Source organism: Gigantopelta aegis, chromosome 9 (assembly GCF_016097555.1).
Source record: "Gigantopelta aegis isolate Gae_Host chromosome 9, Gae_host_genome, whole genome shotgun sequence".
Taxonomy (NCBI): domain Eukaryota; kingdom Metazoa; phylum Mollusca; class Gastropoda; order Neomphalida; family Peltospiridae; genus Gigantopelta; species Gigantopelta aegis.
The window spans coordinates 49698161-49722267 of NC_054707.1; the positions used below are offsets into that span (position 1 = coordinate 49698161).

Below are 24107 nucleotides of genomic sequence, written 5' to 3' on the forward strand. Positions count from 1 at the left end.
GGTTTAAAATCACATCGCCTCTGAAGATGGTGATGTGGTACCTACCAGCCTCTGAAGATGGTGATGTGGTACCTACCAGCCTTATGAAGTCAGTGGTTTAATCACATTGCCTCCGAAGATGGTGCTGATGATGTTGCGATGAATTGGAGTGAAATTCATGTTCCACTGTTAAACACACCATAGCTGATTTTTTATTTATTAAAATTATTATTTCACCTTTTTTTTTGTACATAACCATACAATATACATAGTTTATAGGTTTGTTTGTTAATTTAAAAAATGTCATCCAGTCTGAATACATCAATATATAATATGAATAACTGGCTCAATGAGAAAAGACTAAAACAAAACAAAACCAAAAAGCAAAGCAAAGCAAAACAAACCAAACCAAACCAAAATTGTTTTTAAAATACAACTCCCTCAAACATTATGTCAACATATTAAATAAAGTTTAAAGTTTACTTTGTTTAAAGACACCACTAGAGCACATTGATTTATTAATCATCGGCTAATGGATGTAAAATATTTTGTCTTTTGACATATTCTTAGAGAGGACACCCACTACATTTTTCCAATAGTAGCAAGATATCTTTTATATGCACCATCTCACAGACATGATAGCACATACCACAGCCTTTGACATACCATTCGTGGTGCACTGGCTGGAACGAGAGTTAGCCCCATGGACCCACCAACAGGGATTGATCCTAAACTGACTGCATCAAGCAAGCGATTTACCACTGGGCTACGTCCTACCCCTTTTATTAAATATGCATTGTTAAAAGAAAGAGTGTTAATTGCATTAAGTTTGACACACGATAGTCTTCTAACATGTCCTGTTCTTTGACTCGTCATTACAAACCTTGGTTTAAATCTGGAGATGACTTGACATTTTTATCTGGATTATTGCACACCATAAAAATGTGCATATATACATCTGTAACTCTGGCTGTGTGGATCAACAAGTTTCTTACCTGATATGATCCCCCCCCCCCCCCCCCCCCATTGTCAGGCACACAGTTGTATTCCTATCTGAAGGTCAGATGAAGATTATTTTTAAAATTTTGCATACAGAGACCAGATTAAGCTCTATGGTAGCTAGAGCATTCGCCTCAGTTGCACTTGTACCGACCAGTGATCCATAACTGGTTCAACAAAGGCCATGGTTTGTGCTATCCTGTCTGTGGGAAGCGCAAATAAAAGATCCCTTGCTGCTAATCGGAAAAAGTAGCCCATGAAGTGGCGACAGCGGGTTTCCTCTCAAAATCTGTGTGGTCCTTAACCATATGTCTGACGCCATATAACCGTAAATAAAATGTGTTGAATGCGTCGTTAAATAAAACATTTCTTTCTTTCTTTCGCCTCAGTTGTGATAAGACATTGAATCGGTTAGCCTGAAGAGATCTATTGTTTTGGGGAAAAACAATCAGAGAATGGGTCCACCAAGGAGGTTTGATCCTGCAACCAAAGCATCTCAGGCGAGCACTCTACCAAATGAATTGGATCCCATCCCCAAAAGAATTCAAGTCAGTGTAATGGCCTGACACTGCCCTAGTTTAAATGGGCCATTAAAAATCACTTTGTCTGCTGGGAGCTGAGAGTGTGATGCACACTCACTACAAGACTGAGGTTCATATGAAGACCTGATCATGATCGGCTATCATGTAGCTGATGTTCCCTGTATTTGTAAATAAAGTCCACATTTCATTTGGTGATTTGTCTGACACTCCAGAGGATGGCGTTGATGATTCCAGCTGGGACTGAAATCGGATTTAATTCTGTGAAATGAGAAAGTGTTTATTTGTTAAACACTTCACTTCATTGTAATCAGTTCGGTCATTAAACTTGTTGCCTCAGAATTTTTTTTTATAAACTGTTTTCATTTCTTGCCATCAGTGTTGGTATATATAGATTTTTAATTTCTTTTGTCTTGTTTTTTTTATTTTCTTGTTTTTTGGGGGGGGGTTTTGTTTGTTGTTTTTTTCTTTTGTGGCTGTTTAATTTTTTTCGATTTGTGTTGGTGTACATATGGATTTTAAATTTCTTTTGTCTTGTTTTTTTATTATTATTTTTCCTTTTTGTTTTTTTATTTTTTATAGCTGTTATTTTATTAAAAATTCAGTGTCTATGACAGTAGATATTGCTTGAAAAATGTTTGCTGTCAAAGTTGTAGGACCATGTTTTAGATATTTGAAGTTCTGTTGAGTTGGTAATTATGACTGTGTGGATCAAATAGTTTTAATTTGGCACCGGCCTTGGTGGTGTTGTGGTTAGGCCATCAGTCTACAGGCTGGTAGGTACTGGGTTCAGATCCCAGTCGAGGCATGGGATTTTTAATCCAGATACCGACTCCAAACCCTGAGTGAGTGCTCTGCAAGGCTCAGTGGGTAGGTGTAAACCACTTGCGCCGACCAGTGATCCATAACTGGTTCAACAAAGGCCATGGTTTGTGCTATCCTGCCTGTGGAAAGCGCAAATAAAAGATCCCTTGCTGCTAATCGGAAAGGGTAGCCAATGTAGTGGCGACAGCGGGTTTTCTCACAAAATCTATGTGGTCCTTAACCATATGTCTGACCCCATATAACCGTAAATAAAATGTGTTGAGTACGTCGTTAAATAAAACATTTCTTTCTTTCTTTCTTTTCCTCTAAAAAAACAGTGTCAGGATGACCATATGTTTGACGTCCAATAGTCGATGATAAGATAAAAAAATCAATGTGCTCTAGTGGCGTCGTTAAATAAAACAAACTTTTAATTTGGTTTGCCAAAGCTTGCCAGTCCGTGCATTTCTTCCATTTTTATTATATTATTATTATTATTTGACCAGAGCTGTATTCTTACGTGATAGTAAATGAACCAGGAAACAAACTAACAGAGTTACAGTCATGTAGCCTGTAAGGTGCTCATTTTATCTGATTTAAGTACAGTACATGCCGGTCCATGTTACACAAGCATTTACACAGGTGAACAAACACTGTCTACAGTAGATCCCTTTGATAGACTGCAGTTACATTGTTGTTCTCAGCGGCTGGGTTAAACTTTAAATGTATTTTTCTTTTCACTTGTTAGCATATGCAAATAGGCTTCAATTTTTCTAGTGAGGCAGGCTGATTTTTACCTGAATTAAGCAAGTGTTTGAATCTGGATAACAATTTTTAAATTCATATTTATGTTTTTACCAAATTGCTATATAGGATTTTAAACAAATCGTTACACATTTTTACATGGATTACAACTAATATTATGAGTAGAACGTTGGAAATACATGGTAAAAACGTTTCAGGCGAGCTCTTTTGGCCCGAACTTTGACATCATTTTTGCCCGAATGCTAAGATTTGCTGCATCATGGAGGAGGGCCAGATCCCCGATAACCCCCAGTCTCCTACTCATTAAAAGGTTGCCTTGAGCTAAATCCGAGGTTTTTGTTTCATCTAATGGTCAATAACGCAGTAACAGCAACTACAGCTCCCACTGGTAGTACATGTACAATGTACTTATTATGTGAAAGTTGTATATTTCTACAAGAACAATTAACCATAGTTAGTATATTCATTTAGTTTGCGATTGTTATGCAATGTTCACTGGAGGTTGCAACAATGATTTCTGGTAAAAACTGAAGCTTGCTAGTAAAACCCAATCTTTAAGCAACTTAAACATCGTGTGACACTTCAGTTTCTTGTAAATTGTGTGATACACTGCCTACATGTTTTTCGGGTTTGTTACAAAATGTTAACATTGTCAGCAGTGGAAATGTATGTGGTGTAAGGGAATGTATAGGCAGGGCTGCAGTCCAGATGTTAACTAATACCAGAACACTTTCATTACAACAATAAAAGTCATTCCGTACTGTCATATTCACTTCTAATTGGCAGCAACCATTGATGTTTGACTTCTTGCTCCTACCCATTTGGCAGTTTCTGACTGGCATTTCACAGTAGATTCAATTATTTCTAGATAGCAGTTTTTGAAATCGTTTTTTTTTCTTCCATCGGATATTGCTCTGTGTTCACCTAGACATTTTAACCAGAGTTCAAGACTGGTCCAATACGTTTACTTTAGCCATGCTTTGTTATCAGCAGGTTCACTTGAGCGATAATTTTCAATAATTCCATTGGGGACATTTGAACTTAACAGGATTTTACAAGTCTCCTGAGCACAAAGAACCGTTTGATTTCGAATGGGAATCTCTAGCCCGCTCAGTGGCTCGGGGGACGCCGCATTGATTGCACATCGCATTTATTATCTCAATAATCACAGACTGCGGCTTTATGCAATATCCCTGGGTGGCGATTGTCGCAGTGGAAAGTAATCCCGACTGTGGTCAGTTAACGACAGGCTCTCACCAGTGCGACGGAACGGATTAACACTGATTACACAGGAGGCTTGTCGACACGGTGTGTGTTTAAATACAACACACGACATGTGTTTCCCCCGGTATTACCAAACATAAGAATATTTAATTTAGTTTATGTGGCAGCTTGAGATTTGATCTCTTCTTTTTGAAACCTAGTAGAGCTGTTAACTCTTTGAATGCTGTGAAAACAAAAAAAAATGTTTTAAGAAAATTAAGTTTGCTCGAGAACAGTATGATGTTGTTGCTGGTTCATCTCACAGACAGTGTCGAGGGATGAAATAAAGCCCACTAATCTGTTTTAGTAGCAGAGTGGTTGACCCACATTAAAATCCAAACAGTATTAAAGAAAAAAGTGTCCTTATCCAATCAAGGTTCAAACACATCCACCCTGGGCATAGCCTCTGACAGTGATAAAATCTTCAGGTAATGAATAGAATAACATTGGTGTATATTTGTTCCCAACAATTTGTGGTCGGATGGTGTAGTTATGGCAGTTGTAACAAGGTTGGACTGCATATTTAACATGCACTTGATTACACCCACTAAAACCAAAACCATTTACCATTTATATTTCCAAATGTTGCTGACCATGCCCTGCCACCAAACATGTACCATATTAAAAGCCTTAAAATATTGTAATTCATGCCTTGTAACACCAACAGAGCAAAATGGGAATAAATGTACATCCAACTTGTGAAAAATACATGTACCTCTTTACAGCATTACGTAATCAAATAACGAGGCACTGTCAGTGACCACAGTATACACCACCACTTGCCATGCATGATATGTGATCTCTTTGGGAGCTCACAGTGTCATATGATGTCTGAGAATTTGTTGGGTTTTGTTAATAATTGCAATGCTATAATTATTTCTCAAGATAGCCAAAGTTATTTAATAGTGGTGATCCAGTTGTAATTACTTCCATAGCACAGAGAAAAAGATATGGCAGACCACCAAGTACAAAAAAACTAATAATGGTGCCTTCCACCCACTTCCTTATTTGATAATTTCTAGTGCATCCCCTTCCTGCTTCTTGTCACATTGACAGCAGAACGCTTAATTACTGTACTATGGTAGTACGGTAGCTAGATGTGGACAGTCATCATACATCGTACTCAGTAATAATGTGCATATCAGAAAAACTGTACATTAACCCTTTCAGACTTGTTAACCCATTGTCTTCAAAGTGCCCCAGGAATTGATATATTTGACAGTTAACCTTTAGACTACTGGATTAATTTTTAACAAAAACCACATTGAGTGGGTACAAGTTTATAATTTTTACTCACATATATTCACTTAAATGTTTCATAAATACATGAAATAAAGTTCATATATGAATCGGTAAGTATTATTTTCGTGTCTTTTTTTGTAATTTTTATTATTTTAGATCGGCTAATGGTGATTAAAATTAGGCAAAAAATCGAAAAAGTTGCGTTTACTTACGGGCATTTGTGGCCAACTGTCCAGTATTTATGTCCATTATTCCCGATAACAGTGGTTTTCTGACCAGAATTTTTTTTTAAACCCGAACTACGATTCATATTGCAATATTTGGTAATTTTCGTTGTTGGTAAAACGATCGAATTTATTATCAAATTAGCTGTTACAATCAGCTATCGATCCCTGAAAATTACCGCGACATGCCGCCATTGTTGTCAAGCGAAAATACTTGCCGAAAACCACTTTTTGAACTAAATATTTCAAGGTATTTTCAATCGAACAAATCAAAACAAAAACCACCATTTTGAAAAAAAATCTTTTTTCTTTAATTATATTTCCGTTTCCGGTGAGTGTCGTGTGCAAAACGGCGGGAAATATGAATTGGGGAATGCACTGTATACAGTGTACAGTATATTATCGACTGACGTGACGTCGGGCGAGATATCTCGCCTGCAGTAGTCAGAAGGTTAAACAAAGAATAAATTTACAGATGGTTTTTTGATCATAACTTATTTATTATGCATAGTAGAAGACTGGTTCAAGCATATTTGTAAACATAAATCAATTTTCTATGAGAAGAGCTCATTATTATACATATATAGAGGTATATTAAACAAAATCACTGGTTATAAAAATATACCAAATTTCTACGAAAATGTGTAAATGAATAAACCCATTTAGAAAATCTTTCCGACCACCTGCAAATCTCTAAAGTGGCATGTCATCTTGAATTCGTGATAGTATTTCAGCTAGTGGAATTCCAACGGAATTATCACTGTTACATTACGATAAAACATCACTATTGCAGTAATTTTCTGTGAAGGTCGTATTATAGAAAATGGATGTCGCCATTGTAGTTAACAGAACAGTTATACCAAATAGGCTGAAAAGTTCCGAACAAATGAGCACATTCTCGCGGAAAACCATGTAACACTTCTACAGGATGTTGTTGTTAACACTGCCTCTATTGCGCATGTCAACCTGTGACAAATTTGGTGGTAAATACAAACTGAAAACACACAACGGGATTTCCTGTTTTGTAGTCTGAACGGTGATTTTTTTTTTTAATGGGATTTCCCGTTCCATAGTCGGAAAGGGTTAAATGCCATTCATAATTACCGTACCATGGTAGTAGCTAAATATCATCCTTGATGGGAGGGATGGTCATCATACTGATGACTCAGTGATAATGTGCATATAAAAAAAACCTGTAGATTAATGTCATTCATACAAGAATTTTGTTTTAATAATGATAATAATTAACAGTGTTTTTTTATACGCCCGTCCATGATGAGTCGTATTGTGGTATGGCATTGTCCGTCTGTACATATGTCCGTCTGTTACCTTTGTCTTGTCTGGACCATATCATGCATACAGATGCATAGAGGATCATCAAACTTCACATGTAGGAACAACTCAGGATGGTGGTGTGTTGCATACTATTACTAGGTCACTGTGATCTACTTTTCATGGTCTACTGCATCATATCTTGCATACAGATGCATACAGGACCATCAAACCACATGTAGGAACAACTTGGGATGGCGGTTGGTCCAAAACAAACTGTCCATCCATCCCATTGCAAAATTTTCACATAATTAGAATTGAATCATACCCGTAACATATTCATTAATATAGATATGGTTTTTCATCAAACTCCTGATGGGCGTCTCATGTACCTCACCAGTACTCTTGTTCTTTAAAAGATCTGATGCTGGTGACAAAAATAAATGTTGTAATTTGATTAATAGATATCTGAATATCTGATGCTGATGACAAAAATAGTGTCGGCAAAATATTTTCATCGTTGTGTTCTATTATAACAAAGTGCTGTGGTATTTCTAAACAGAGCTTCCTTTCTTTTTTACTTCAGAAGAAGTAAGCTGCCTGTGTAAGATTTGGGAGTAGAAGTTGAGAATGTTAAGAGCTTAACTGTGTTGCCTGCCTTGTGACTGACTTCTGTAGGATAAGTAAACTGAATTAAGTGGCCAATTGCCTGTGGGCAGCTTGCTGCCTGTCCCACACTTCATTGCAATATGGCTTGAATTATTTTTCAATTGCTGTTGATGAAAAACAGGAATTGTGTAACACGAACATGGGTGCCAAGTCAGAGCCACTTCTCAGTCATATTATGCAAAACCCAAATCCAGCCTGTCTGGTGCGGTATGCAAATTGGTTCATGATTATACACGTATTGCCTATAATTAGTCCTTATTTAGTCATTAGAATAGTATGATGTTTGTTTGTGCATATTTTTGCATCCAGTTCCGTATGTGGAATGTCTGTATGCAATAAAGTGTCATCTTATCTTTATCTTATGGAGAGTGGTGAAAGTAATGTTTGTTATAAGCAAAGTTATAGGCACAGAAACATCAAAGATATATGTAACATGTAGAATAATTTCATCATGTTTATTCTCCACAGATATGTCAAAAATAATTTATTAATAACACACAAGGATTATAACTTGGGTTCCTAAAATTGGTGCCCAAAATTATTTGAATGAAAACATCAATTATACCATATAATATAGAATATTATAGAACAGTATTCATGGTGTATCACAGAATAGTAATTAGTAAAATTATTTTGGATATAGAAAGGCAGATATTATTCTTTAATATATTAGTAATGGAAATCTATTACAGCTGTACCTCAAATACCAAATATTTTGAAAGCTCAAATCAGACAGTATACAGTATACAGAATACACAAGTTTTGTTGAGGGTTTTCAGTGTTTCTGCCAGAAAGAAATTTTTGGGTATGGCGCTATGGAATTGAATGCAACCACAGTCAACAAGGGGTATGCGCCCCACCCCCCACCCCCGAAAGAAAATGGGTTAAGTTTAGGGTTAGGGTTAAGAAAATCATACAGTAATGATAAGAGTAATTAATTTTGTCAAAAGGTTAACTTAAAAAAAAAAAATTGCAAAACACTTTGGGTATGGCGCCATGTCCCCTCTGGTAGAAATCCTGTACTTTTGGTGTTTAAGGTTTCATTCATTTATTTGTGTGTGTTTATAAGATTAGATATGAAAATTCTAAATATCTTTGTGAATAGAAGTAAATTTCTACAAAATATTCCATGACTGCCCCATGTAAGTATTTAAAAAAAATATTTAAAAATAACCTCTTGTAGTAAATGCACATCTCCATGTTGACTACGTGTCTATATACGCGTCTGTGTGTCTGTCTCCCGGAGTGTTATATTAAATCAGCGATATTCGCTCATCAGCTTATACTGTGTCAAATCAGCTTTGCTGTACAATTCTGTTACTGAGGAAATTAAGTTCTCTTATAGATGGGGAAACTACCATTAATTTTGTTTTAAGCATTATCATTTTCTGTAGCGACTTAAAATGAAATAAGACTGCAGTAAGACATATGTAAAGAAATAAAAGTGATTTTTATGGCAGTTCTTGTAACACAGTATAGTTGGGCAGTCCAAATCTGTTCATATTTGGTAGAAATTGATTGTTTGTCACTGGCTAAACAAACGTTTGTAGCTGAAACATGTCCATGTCTGTAGTAATACAGTCCATATCTACCAGTAACCAGTCAAGCGTTGATGTTATTTCCTGGTAATTTCATTAAAGTAAAATCCCCACAAAGCTGATTACAAAAGATTGTGAGCACTCAACAGATGAAAGTGTTGATCAGACTGAAGGGTCAGATCAGTTTAGTATAACTAATTAACGCAGACTTCGATATATTGCCAATGTTATTTGTTCAAGAACTTTACCAGTCTGATTGTCATATGTATATGTTTGCTTAAAGAATATTTTTAAAAAGGCCAAAATTATAAACAGATTAATGTAATATGACTAAAAGTGCCACATGATTAAAACAATCGGTGTAAACATCGTGGAGACCAGTAAAACCGCTCACCCGTAAAGTTATTTGGAAGAAATGGTGATGTTGGAGGTGTGTGTGTGTCTACAATTGCTGCATGCAATGTTATAACCAACATAACTATAGGTACAGTTAATAAAACTCCTTATCCGTAAAGTTATTTGGAGTTGCAATGTTATAACCAACATAACTATAGGTACAGTTAATAAAACTCAATATCCGTAAAGTTATTTGGAGTTTTTTAAAGTTATTTTACCTGGTAACTTTAATATTGGTTTGTTAAAATTGTAGGAATTACTGAATGTTGCAGATGAAATGACGTAATACATTCTCACCATTGGTAAGCATGGTAGGGTATAATGGTCCAGTTAAAGTAGTGACAATTCGTTTGTGGCCCAGTCGGGTGTTTTTTGAATACTGTTCCCTTTAAGGAAAAGGATTTGTTAAAAACTTTAATAATAATCATGCAGACAACTGTTGCTTTATTCAAGAAACAAACAAACAAAACAGAATCGTAGACTATTTTCTTGTGGATTAAGTCTCATTATCTTGCTAACCAGTGCAAAACACCCTCAGTAAATTGACTTTGATTGTGTCTTTTTAAATGAGAAATAAATCTTGGAATATACTTGAAGTAATTTCCTTTATGAGGAGACACAGTCAGCTCCGGCGGAAATTATGTCAATTCCAGCCCTGGTGTTGATTGGCGCACCGAGACGGACCGAAACAATCTGGCTTGATCAGTCATTAATTCTGTGTTCGGCTGACGCTCTCAGACGGAGATATCACCGTAGTGACGGAGATATCAGCATAGTGACAGAAAGCTATTAACATGCAAGATTAATTTCCATGTGTATTAACTGAAATCCAAATAGGAAAGGAACATTTGTTCAACAACACCTCACCTCATTTTAAAATAGGACTCTTGGTGACTGAATATTTCGGTTATTTTGGTACTTTGTTAAGAGAAAGGTGATGGAATCCAAAAATTAACAATTTGACAAATTAGTTCTTTAAAGAATCAGATGTTTGACATCCAGTAGCTGATGATTTATAAATCGATGTGCTCTAGTAGTGTCTTTAAACAAAATAAACTGTATTGAGAATTGTATTTATTTAATTTTTTAATTGGCATTTTGGCAACTTAATAAAATATATTGATTGAAAACATATTTTATTGTACAAAGAATAAAAGAATCGGGCACAAGTTTGACAACTTACGAGGCCCTCTCCTATACTTAACTGTATATTTAAACAGTAAAATAATATAAATTTTATTCCTGATATATATTAAAAATACCAAAACACACTGGTTATAATTTATATACTATATAATAGGTAGCGTAATATAGAATAACACGGATATATTTTGAGATCACATACTTTCAGAATTGATAACTTTGCAAATTAGATGCAAATTAATCAGGTCACGAGACTACTTATATTGACCTATAAGTAAATGTACCACTATTATACTTCCATAATATATGCTTTCATAGTCATCAAACAAAAACATTTCAGTAGCAATTTTATATTAAATGTTTTCCATTTTGAAGAAAAAACATGTAATGCATTAGTTTATTATTATGTACAAAGACATCAATCCAATATTGACGTCATTCCCATTCAAAAAGACACTAGTCATATATTCTGATTATCAAATAATGACTGACTGGAATTATAGTCAATAAGTTTACAAAAAATATGAATTACCGATAAGCTTAAAATTATCTGATAAAAAGATTATTACCCTTGTGTGTTTTGCTTTCATCAATATCATATATTTAGGAATTAAAATAATGTACTATGCTCCCATAATACAGTTTTTATTTCTAATGTATGATATTGATGAAACCCGAATCTCAGTCTGGTAATAATCTCTAAACATTTGCCAAATTCACCTTTAATTCACATTTTGCAATTTAATGATCGACAGCTTGAAGCCTGATAATCAGTGTGATTGTTGAAGGAGCCAGGTTTGTTAGTAAGTTGTCTTTTCAGCAATTGACTGCGGCAGACAAATTATTCTGTCGTTTGTGTTCTCCACTTGCCACACAGAGCACTGCTGACATCGGAACTCGTGTGGATGTACGATGGGGGTCGAGTTTCCTCCGATTACTCCTCGATTTTCACATGATCAATCAATAGCTCAGAGTTAACCTTGATGGGTCCATCACTTGGTGATGTCAACATTGGTAGCTCTCTTGTTTTTTTCTCTTCTTTTTTTTCGGGATAATTTGGATACATGTCCAAAACTGTGTCTGCATTTGTTCTACATTCAATCAATCTTTTGACACGTGCATGCGTACCAAAGGTCAGCTGGGACAGATTTAGGAATTTAAAACATGAGTGGAAGGGTACATTTTAGTAGGCTAAGAGTTGCATTTCGTTTGTGATGCTGGTGTATACAGTGTATGTCAAAAGGGTGTATGTGCACACGCCACATCCTCCTTCTCTATCTGTCCATGTTCAAGTAAGCCTGTCATGGACACATCTTTCAAGTACCCCAGCCCTTCTGGAGACATTAGTTTAATGTATCTGTCATGTATGAACAAATACTCTTGATCTTGGTAAGTAAAATGTGCAGAAAGGACAACTGACTCTGTAGACTATGGGGAGGGATCTAGCTCAGTTAGCCCATACCTCATGTTAGCTTATACCTCATATTAGCCCATACCTCAGGTGAGTCCATACCTCATGTTAGCCCATACCTCAAGTTACAGGGCTAAAAATTCGAGAATCCATGTTGATTCCCATGGAAGCAGTCCACGGGAGTTCTCCGATTCTAAACATTTTCAGAGAAGAACTTTATCAACAGTGTTAGTATATAGAATTCTGTGTCATATGCTATGTTAGTAACAGTTTATCCAATTTTAAAGCAAAAAATTATATATATATATATATATATATATTTTTTTTTTTTTTACTAACAGTTTTATTATTTTTACAGTTAGTGTTTTTAGGTGTAAGTTCAGCCAGCAAATGTTTCGCTAACGTTCGCAAACTATTTGATTGGTTCCCAGTGTGGTCATTTGGTTTACCGTGAACCACACAAACCTGCAGGCAGACGTTTTTCCGCTCGGTCTGGCTGAATGCAGCCCATTACTTTTCGAAGATTGCTTGTTCATAAACAGCGCATTGGATACGTTTACCGATATATTTTGTGCATTGGTTCAATGTTACCGGCCTCGGTGGCGTCGTGGTTAGGCCATCGGTCTACAGGCTGGTAGGTACTGGGTTCGGATCCCAGTCGAGGCATGGGATTTTTAATCCAGATACCGACTCCAAACCCTGAGTGAGTGCTGCGCAAGGCTCATTTGGTAGGTGTAAACCACTTGCACCGACCAGTGATCTATAACTGGTTCAACAAAGGCCATGGTTTGTGCTATCCTGCCTGTGGGAAGCGCAAATAAAAGATCCCTTGCTGCCTGTCATAAAAGAGTAGCCTATGTGGCGACAGCGGGTTTCCTCTCAAAATCTGTGTGGTCCTTAACCATATGTCTGACGCCATATAACCGTAAATAAAATATGTTGAGTGCGTCGTTAAATAAAACATTTCTTTCTTTGGTTCAATGTTTGTATGGATATTTTTGAAGCATATTTCTACACCCGACAAAAACATGTAATGATTAAAAAGAGCAGGTAATTCAAGGTTAGGAACATAATATCAGCGATATAAATGTTTGGTGTATTAGTAAATTTGGGAACACTTAATTATGTAAAAATTGAAAAAATATGTTCCTTTCGGTTCTCTAAGTTTGCAATTTGGTTCATAAAAATGGGCCAACCACCGCTTGGCTCCAGGCCAGACTAGTCTCGATAAACCACTATGTTTCGAACATGCACGCATTCGAATGTATGCTACGCTTTTGAAGCCAGTTTGAATACCTCATGTTAGCCCATACCTCATGTTAGTCCATACCTTATGTTAGCTCATACCTCATGTTAGCTCATACCTCATGTTAGCCCATACCTCATGTTAGCCCATACCTCAGGTTAGCCCATACATCAGGTTAGCCCATACCTCAGGTGAGCCCATACCTCATGTTAGCCCATACCTCAAGTTAGCCCATACTCAAGTTAGCTCATACCTCATGTTAGCCCATACCTCGGGTGAGCCCATACCTCAAGTTAGCCCATACCTCATGTTAGCCCATACCTCAGGTGAGCTCATACCTCATGTTAGCTCATACCTCAGGTGAGCCCATACCTCAAGTTAGCCCATACCTCAAGTTAGCCCATACCTCAAGTTAGCCCATACCTCAGGTGAGCTCATACCTCATGTTAGCCCATACCTCAGGTGAGCCCATACCTCATGTTAGCCCATACCTCAGGTGAGCCCATACTTCATGTTAGCCCATACCTCAGGTGAGCCCATACCTCAAGTTAGCCCATACCTCAGGTGAGCCCATACCTCATGTTAGCCCATACCTCATGTTAGCCCATACCTCAGGTGAGCCCATACCTCAAGTTAGCCCATACCTCAGGTGAGCTCATACCTCATGTTAGCCCATACCTCAGGTGAGCCCATACCTCAAGTTAGCCCATACCTCATGTTAGCCCATACCTCAGGTGAGCCCATACCTCATGTTAGCGTAGCCCATACCTCATGTTAGCCCATACCTCAGGTGAGCCCATACCTCATGTTAGCCCATACCTCAGGTGAGCCCATACCTCAGGTGAGCCCATACCTCATGTTAGCCCATACCTCAGGTGAGCCCATACCTCAGATGAGCCCATACCTCATGTTAGCCCATACCTCAGGTGAGCCCATACCTCATGTTAGCCTATACCTCAGGTGAGCCCATACCTCAGGTGAGCCCATACCTCATGTTAGCCCATACCTCAGGTTAGCCCATACCTGATGTTAGCCCATACCTCAGGTGAGCCCATACCTCATCTTAGCCCATACCTCAGGTGAGCCCATACCTCATGTTAGCCCATACCTCAGGTGAGCCCATACCTCAGGTGAGCCCATACCTCATGTTAGCCCATACCTCATGTTAGCCCATACCTCAGGTGAGTCCATACCTCATGTTAGCCCATACCTCAGGTGAGCCCATACCTCATGTTAGCCCATACCTCAGGTGAGCCCACAACTCAGGTTAGCCCACACCTCATATTAGCCCATACCTCTGGTGAGGCCATACCTCATGTTAGCCCATACCTCTGGTGAGGCCATACCTCATGTTAGCCCATACCTCAGGTAAGCCCATACCTTAGGTTAGCCCATACCTCATGTTAGCCCGTACCTCAGGTGATCCCGTACCTCAGTTGAGCCCATACCTCATGTTAGCCCATACCTCAGGTGAACCCATATCTCATGTTAGCCCATACCTCAGGTGAACCCATATCTCATGTTAGCCCATACCTCATGCACATGATTTAAAAGTCAAAAAGTCAGTATATACCATCACATATTTTTAGAAAATTGGTGTGCAGATCTTATTGTCAATTACAGTCTGTCAAAGTGCTTTGTCTTTTTAAAAAATATAGCTTTTTTATGTTCATTTTTCTGTTTCTGACATTTTAACTTAAGAGCTGAATGTAAATTAATAGTAATTTGATTATCTTCTGGTTTTTTCCAGATGGATGACACATACTTAAAATATTTAATACATCATTAATAATTCAGTACTTTAGTCAGTTCTAATATTACAGCCATCACGTAAACACTGTCAATGAATTGACTGAATGTGCAAGTATATGTAACTAGTATTCTTGTTTATAATCTTCCCTACTGTGTTAACTTTTCTTTTACATGTATCTGAATTAATATTGATTTTTCTTATAAAAACTACATATATAAACAAAAAAAAACTAACTCATTATAATCACAATCATAATAATGTAATTTTATCTACACACAGTAGAAAATACACATTGGACAACCAGTGGATTTGCCCAGTTAATCCTTGTGTTAGCTGTTGTAATGTCAGAAGGGCTATTTGATTACAAGGTACTTTTAAAAAGTCTATTTGATCAAATTGAAATTGTATATGTTAACAGCTGATGGATACTAAAGAGAAAACACATTGATCAAGTTGAAACTGTATATGAAGAGTTCAAGTGCAAAAAAAAAGATAAATGCCATTTTTTATCCAAAAACCAACTTCTACTATCATTACTCAGTTCAAGACTGATTTTCATACGTGGTTTTTTGAAATTCTGTCCTTTATTTACTTTACTTAGTTCAACTTGAAATCACCCATTGTGGTCTTGATGTGTTTTACATAGAAAGCATAACCAGAAAAAATATTTAGCAGAAAATTACTAAAATGGATTTATTGGTTTTTGCAGCTAAACTCTTCATATGTTGTTGCTCATGGGAGATATTAAAATTAAAATTACCATTACTCTGCATCCATGGGTACATGGGGAACAGGAAAAAAATATTTGTCTCACATCTCAACACTAAAAGGTTTTTTGTTACGTCTAACATATTGTTATTTAGACACTTGAGAGAGAGAGAAACAGACAGACAGACAGACATACAGAGGGAGAGAGAGAGACAGACAGACAGATGGACGGACAGAGGGAGAGAGAGAGACAGACAGACAGAGGGAGAGAGAGAGACAGACAGACAGACAGACAGAGGGAGAGAGAGACAGACAGACGGACAGAGGGAGAGACAGACAGACAGACAGACAGACAGACAGAGGGAGAGAGAGAGTGGGGTTTTTTAATATTCACATTTCCATAAACAAGACAGTTGGGATGGGAAACACTAGTCCATCAAGAGAAATCAGTCATATGGCCCATCCATTACAACTTCGGTTGGCCTATTGCCATGTTTCTCATTCCAGTCAGTGCTCCACAACGTGTGTGACAAATGATATGGTATGTACTATCCTGTTTGTGGGATGGTGCATATAAAATATTCTTTACTGGTAAAACCCCAAAGTAGCCCAATGAATAGCAGCAGCAGATTTCCTCTTGCTCCTGACTGTATGTCTTATGCAATATAACCGAAGATAAAAATGTTTTGAGTATGTCATTAAATAAAACATTTAAGAGGAAGCCTACTACTAATTAGTAGCAAGGCATAGTTTATCTCAGCTTCACTGTGTATGCAACCCTGACAATTAAGAAACAGTATGGATTAATATGTGTTAAAGATAAATAATTGACTAAGAAAAATGACAGAAATTTGAAAGTTCCACAGCATAATACCGTATATCTTCGCCTGTAAGTCGATCTCGACTATAAGTCGAGTCCCTAATTTCAAGCCCTTTTTTTTTTTTTTTATTGACCCGTTTATAAGTCGACCCATGAAAAACAACTTATAAATATTGAAGTATTTCTTATTTTCACCACATGATAACAATAATGTACGATATTTTAACAAAAGAAAATTAGTTTACAAACTTTGGTTTTCACGTTTTGTACATCGCAATATTCCAAACTACATAACATCAAAACGAAATATTCCCTTAGTAGATAGTGTTTGACTGTTACTGTATGGCACTGTACAGCATGGTTTTGTGCACAGACAACAACTTTATTTATCAACACTGCCAACAGATCACTACGATAAAATTGAAAGTATCATCAGTTAATCACATGTTTTGCCGCCATGTTAATATATGTAAGGAGGATAACTCTGGAAAGTACACTGGTTTTTGTACTAAAATATATGTGTTCCTGTTGCTCTAGTGAACTGCAGAGACCAGTCTAAACTATTTTAAGGGAAAGCTCATTAATATTCATGAATCTAATTGGCGACAAAAGATTGTTTGAACAACGATTAATGCCAGTGATCAGATTTCAAAATAAACTCAGGCAACAGGTAGTTTTGCTATTAGTGATGACTGTTATTTTAACTAAGTGGACTGTTGTCTTGGCATGTGAGTGAGATCGCATGCCTTTTTGCATAACCAAAACCGGTCTAATGCCAAAAAATAAATTTGTCAAATTAACATATTTGAGTATAAATACAGGACATAATTCAACAATAAAACTTGTAAAATAATCCCTAAAACGGTAATATTTTGGGAATAATTTTTTTTACCCTCTTATAAGTTATAAAAAAATATTTTGGTGAAAAAATTTCGACTTATAGGCAAAGATATACGGTAAATGACACAGAATGTGAAAACACTGATGTAATCTCCACAGCTGCCAACTGCCATGGTTAATTACCAGGGTTTGGGAGTGGGATGTAGCCCAGTGGCTGATGCACGGTCGATCTGGGATCGATCCCTGTGGGGGAGGCCCATTGGGGTATTTCTCATTCTAGCCAGTGTACAGTCGACTGGTATATTGAAGGTCGTGGTATGTGCTATTCTTTGTGTGGAATGATGCATATAAAAGATGCCTTGCTATTAATGGAAAAATGTAGTGGGTTTCCTCTCTATGACTGTGTCAAAATGACTATGTTTGACATCCAATAGCCGATGATTAATAAATCAATGTGCTGTAGCGGTGTTGTTAAACCAAACAACTTTGCCATGGTTGGTATGATGTGAATGTTTGGCACCAGATGTGAGTTCCCAAACCCTGATATTCAGTGTACTGTAATGGATTATTACCCGATCAGTGATCGATTGGGACACCTTAAAGAGAGGTCATACAATTACATTGCAGTCCCAAAGACTATTGGTATCCCTTGAGAACTGGTCTTTCAACATGGTATGGGCCTAGTTAATTATCTTTCTCTGTGACATTTTCTCAATATTGCATTTGTCATGCATAACAGTTTACTGCTGGTGATTAACACAGTACTGCATGGGTTGCGTTATACCCTCATTGATTTTACATTACAATAGAAAGTCTTTTACATGCAATATTAATCATAATTTAAAAGGTTATTTTATTTAATTTTTTCCCCACCTTAACCCTTATATTGCATAATGATGCATGGCGCACCATAAATTTAATTATGTTGTGGGCGTGTTAGGTTGACATCGCCAAAAGATTCAGTCCATGATGTCATACCAGCACCTACACACACATAAAACAAATTATTATTCTTGCTTATAAAAAATCGTGCTTGTTATAAAATGACTGACGTAAATATTGTAATCATTCTTTATTAAGAAATCAAGGCCAAGTCTGGATAGCAGTTGAATTACAGATGTGGGTGTCAACATAATGACACAATATCAATATTTTAAAATATTTTCTTTAAAGAAAACCACAATCTTTTGCATTTATTTTTCCAGTCCTTCTTGAAAATCATCTAAGACTCTTTAAGGAAATTGTTATCTGGCCAGCCTGGCTTGTTCGAGTATCTAGTTTTAAAGATTTCAGTTAACATGTTTTCACAATTATAAATTAAAATAAATTTATATTTGATACACATAATGTTTGTATTCTTTGTGTCTGTGTATTAGCACATTGCTGTACTAATAAACAAAAATTTCAAAGTTTAGAATGTTATTTGCTGCAGTTACTGAAACTTGACAAGTGTATGATGTATGCCTTGTACATATACATGCACGTTAATTTTATTAAACATACCTTTACTCTTTTGTCTGAATTACATAATTATATATACAAGGTTAATTTTTAATTTAATTCTATTCATATATTTACCTTTGTTTGACACTCAATAGGCTATGTGAATTTTGTGCTGGGGTATTTATTGTTCATTCATTAACTATGAAAATAGGCAGCTGTTTGAGAAAAGTAGATGGCTATATTTACTGAAAGCAGAGTATTAAAAAGAAGGCGGTAGTAGTAGCAGCAGCAATAGCTGCCAAAAACTGCCGTCTATACCAATGACCACACTAATCACTGTCTATCACTTTCTGTTAAAATGTTATTTTATGAGCTATTAAATATTGATATTTTGACTTTTTATGTTTACTGTGATTCTCTCTCTCTCTATTTTCAGGTGATTGTATTCCAAATTCCAGACCTTTGGAACAGTCATAGAAGAAACGTGAGAAATATGCATTTGTTTTCATTCTTCATCGGAGTCATCTCACGTTACTGCTATGCCAATTACATTCAGCCGATTGGCTGCTCCGCAGCGGAATGGCCGACCTGATCAATCAGACAGAAGCATCCTCTAAATGCGATTGTCACCGGGGCCACGCACGATTAGACACGGCAGAAAAACTGTTCACTCGTGTTGGGCACAGATAGGTCATATTACAAGTGATGGACAATTACCACTGTACACATACACACAACACATTCACAGCTAATCACTGCATATTGTGTCCTGTTCCTTCTCAATCACTGTGTGGTCTTTCAAGCAGAAAGTGAAAACAAAAATGAAAGAAAAAAGAATCGGTTATTGTGAAGTCTCATCCACAAGCATGTGTCCTGTAGGTGATGGATCAGGTTCGTGGTGTGATGGAGTGGAAGATACAGGACAGACATCAAGTCAAGAGAAGGAGAGATTTGTGCACACTCACCTGCAGCACTTCTACTCACTGGTGTCATCTTGTGGAACAAAGTACAGAGTGTTTCTAACAGATTGATTTTGTTAGCCATAAATTACAAATTGAAGTTGTGTATATGTCGAAGTCCTGAATGACTGATTATGTTTGCCAGTCAGTGATAATCTGGTACAAAATGAGTTAATGTATGTATAGTTATGGTATTTTAAAATAATTATCAAAATAACACAGCCAGATACCAGAGAAATATATTCATGAAACACAAACCTTAAGAAACAAACAGATTCAAACTGCTTAATAAAGCCTTTACCAAATTGATTACAGGCACCAAACATGTTAATGTCTAAAATGTTAACTGACCACTTACTGCCTTTTGCTTAGCAGGACAGTATTATGCTATGTGTGGTCCTTCCAGAAACATTGCATCTGAATGCCTACTGGGTACAGATAAAATGTATGTTAAAGAGAGGTGTACCTGTTCAAATTCTTGAGTACAAGCAGCATGTAGTCCTGCTAAGAATACCACTTGCTCAGAGGAACACATCTCATGGACTTGCTCTCTATGGTGTCAGTAAAATACTGTATTCAATCAGTACCAGTATATCAAGATTTTCCAAATATTCTTTTTTCTACTCCACAATGACAATAAAATTGAAGTCAGATCAATAAACTGCCACAAAAATATCAAATTGTGGTAGAACTTGTCCAATAAAATGGTCAGAATATAAATTACAATAAATTCACGTTTGTTTTAAATCTGACACCAAGGATCTCGCTAAATTTGCACAGAAAAGGAAAACATGAAGCTGTGTTCACAGTATCAGCAAGAACCGAGATTTATTCTTTTCAACTTATAAAATGATGCAAGTCTAATTTGTCTTTTTAATGGAAAAATATAGCAGGTTTTGTCTGTAAGACTATATATCAAAATTACCAAATTATGTTTGACATCTACTAGCCGATTATTAATAAATCAATGTGCTCTAGTGGTGTCATTAAAACAAAAGAAAACAAACTTTACTTTTAGTTGTTTATGATGTTTCTGTGAAGACAAAAAGTGATTCTAATCATAATGCAGTGCTTAACTATGGGCTCTTCCCACACTGATCACACTGTGGAAGTGGGGAGAAATTCTGTTTAAATACTCAGCCCCTGCAAAATAACATTTTATTTTAACCAAGTGTATATAGTGACAAAATGCAGAAGATGCACTGGGTACAGAATAGTAGCTAGAGTTCCTCATCCCATGTCATCAGGTCTGAATCAACCCTAACAAATAAAGGACTGGACCCGTGCTTATAAAACTTGCAAATCTAAATTCAAATCTCTAGTGACATCATACGCATACAATTTGTATAGCATTGCCACGATGTTAGCGGCTTAGACTCTAGTATAGCATTGCCACAATGTTAACGGCTTAGACTCTCGTATAGCATTGCCACGATGTTAACGGCTTAGACTCTCGTATAGCATTGCCACGATGTTAACGGCTTAGACTCTCGTATAGCATTGCCACAATGTTAACTGCTTAGACTATCGTATAGCATTGCCACGATGTTAACGGTTTAGACTCTCATATAGCATTGCCACGATGTTAACGGCATTGCCACGATGTTAACAGTTTAGACTCTCATATAGCATTGCCACGATGTTAACGGTTTAGACTTGTATAGCATTGCCACGATGTTAACGGTTTAGACTCGTATAGCATTGCCACGATGTTAACGGTTTAGACTCTCGTATAGCATTGCCACGATGTTAACGGCTTAAGACTCTCGTATAGCATTGCCACGATGTTAACGGTTTAGACTCTCGTATAGCATTGCCACGATGTTAACGGTTTAGACTTGTATAGCATTGCCACGATGTTAACGGTTTAGACTTGTATAGCATTGCCACGATGTTAACGGTTTAGACTCGTATAGCATTGCCACGATGTTAACGGTTTAGACTCTCGTATAGCATTGCCACGATGTTAACGGCTTAAGACTCTCGTATAGCATTGCCACGATGTTAACGGTTTAGACTCTCGTATAACATTGCCACGATGTTAACGGCTTAGACTCGTATAGCATTGCCACGATGTTAACGGCTTAGACTCTCGTATAGCATTGCCACGATGTTAACGGCTTAGACTCTCGTATAGCATTGCCACGATGTTAAAGGTTTAGACTCTCGTATAGCATTGCCACGATGTTAACGGTTTAGGTTCTGTTAAAGTCTTGAGTTTAGACTCTAAAATGTTTATAAGCATGGGGCCGAGAAACTTGCATTGATTTTATTTTCTAAAGTCTTGCTCTGTTCTTATGATATAAAGTATGTAATTGTGCAAAATGCCATCAAACATTCTGTCAGTTTACTTACGCAATGCATACTACTGGTAATCTGTTAAACGTTTGACTGTAGGCCTATACAGGGCTTCTAGAATTTTTACAAAATCCACTAGCCATGGGATCGGTGATTTAAAAAATGTACTAGCCACGATTAAAAATTCATTAGCACTACTTTACTTAATATAATTTTACTAATAGTAATAGTCAGATATGTTACCTAAAGAGGGAGATAGACATTACAAATACTAAGATTGGGGGGGTGGGGGGTGGGGAGGATATTCATATTTACAAAATAGACTTAAATGCAGTATTTGACAACATTTGTTTTCACTAGCCGTCGGGCATGGCGATATTAGTTATTTACTAGCCCAACATTAAATATCACTAGCCATGGGAGTGGGGCTACCATAATCTAGAAGCCCTGGTATTCTGTTTGGCTGAGGTGTCATTAAACACACATTCCTCTGCTTTTCAGTCTTTTTAGAACTGTCCAATAAGAAAACATATATATATATATATGAACTGTTGAGAAAAGCCTGGAAAGAGCATGTTAGTTTAGCTAGTTCCGTGTGGTGAGCATCTCAAGTGACAGTGTCTGTAGCAAACATGTAATTATTACCATTCAACAATGGGTGTCATTAAGTCATTCCTTGTGGCATTACACTGCTAGTAGAAATAAAATACTGGCAACAAATGTGATCATAAAATCACACACCAGGTAACCAATCATGTACACCAATAAGATCATTTAGTAACTACTGGATTGTAGTTTGATGCAAATATTCAGGTTTTTTGTTGGGTTTTTGTCCTTTGGTCTGTGGCATCTATGACCCAAATATGTAATTTATATATACCTGTGGTAATCACATCAAAAACTTGACCATAAAAATTAAAATATGGGACAAGTTGAAGATTTTGATTATGATGCCAAAGTCGATGACAAATGGCTGCCAGTGGACCAGTGTTAGGAACAGTGTGACTGTGAAGTGTCATGGCTGGACCTGGCCTGACATGTTAATGTTGACTCCTAAGGACAAGAAGCAGCTCTAAAGTATAAGGTGTGATATTTTTCAGTTGCACTTTTCTTTTCAACGCGGAATTTATCAAAATTATGTCCTAGCATTACACACAAAAATCTTGCATAATTCATTTGTGACAACAATGAATGTTAAATTTTATTGAAAATGGTGATATTTGTAATTATTTGCATTTTACAAGTGTACAAGCTGTATCCTGAAGGGAAAGTCAATGCTAGTTTAATTGTTTTTAAAAATTTATAGTGAGGGAAAGAAGAAAAATTTAATCTCTGTACCCAAGTAATAAAATAATTAAAATACCACTTTTCTGTTATGATATACTATATATATATATATATATATAGTTAAGTAATCAACTGAAAATAAATATGTCCTTATTGTTATTTATAGTAGTCACCCATTTTTGAAAAACACTAATATTTTCTAATATTCTCCAAGGCAGAAATGAGGATGCTGGGTTGAAGTTTCCACTTTTGAAGTAAATATTTTATTTTATTTTAATCTAGACACAGTAGAAATTTAACCTACATACTGTTTCTTACCTCAGGGAAGTCAGAAGGCATGATACCAGTGTTACTTTTGCAGCAGTCATGTCAACTCTTAATTAGATCAACATCCTAGCTCCTTGAATCTTGGCTATGATTGGACATATAATAAAAAAATTATTATTATTAATTAATTTATTTAAAAACCCAGACTGATCATGAATTCTTTTTTGCAAATTAAAACAAAA

At 36.5% G+C, this 24107-nt stretch overlaps 1 protein-coding gene across 3 annotated transcripts in view; it reads left to right on the forward strand.

The window, feature by feature from the left end:
- Nucleotides 1–22508, forward strand: part of LOC121381062 (zinc finger CCCH domain-containing protein 10-like) — a 168409-nt gene extending 145901 nt beyond the window's left edge. For all 3 annotated transcript variants that reach the window (XM_041510150.1, XM_041510148.1, XM_041510152.1), the window contains one exon: nucleotides 19491–22508. The gene's annotated coding sequence lies outside the window, so the exon portion shown is untranslated. The remainder of the gene's footprint in view (nucleotides 1–19490) is intronic.
- Nucleotides 22509–24107: the final 1599 nt, after the last annotated feature.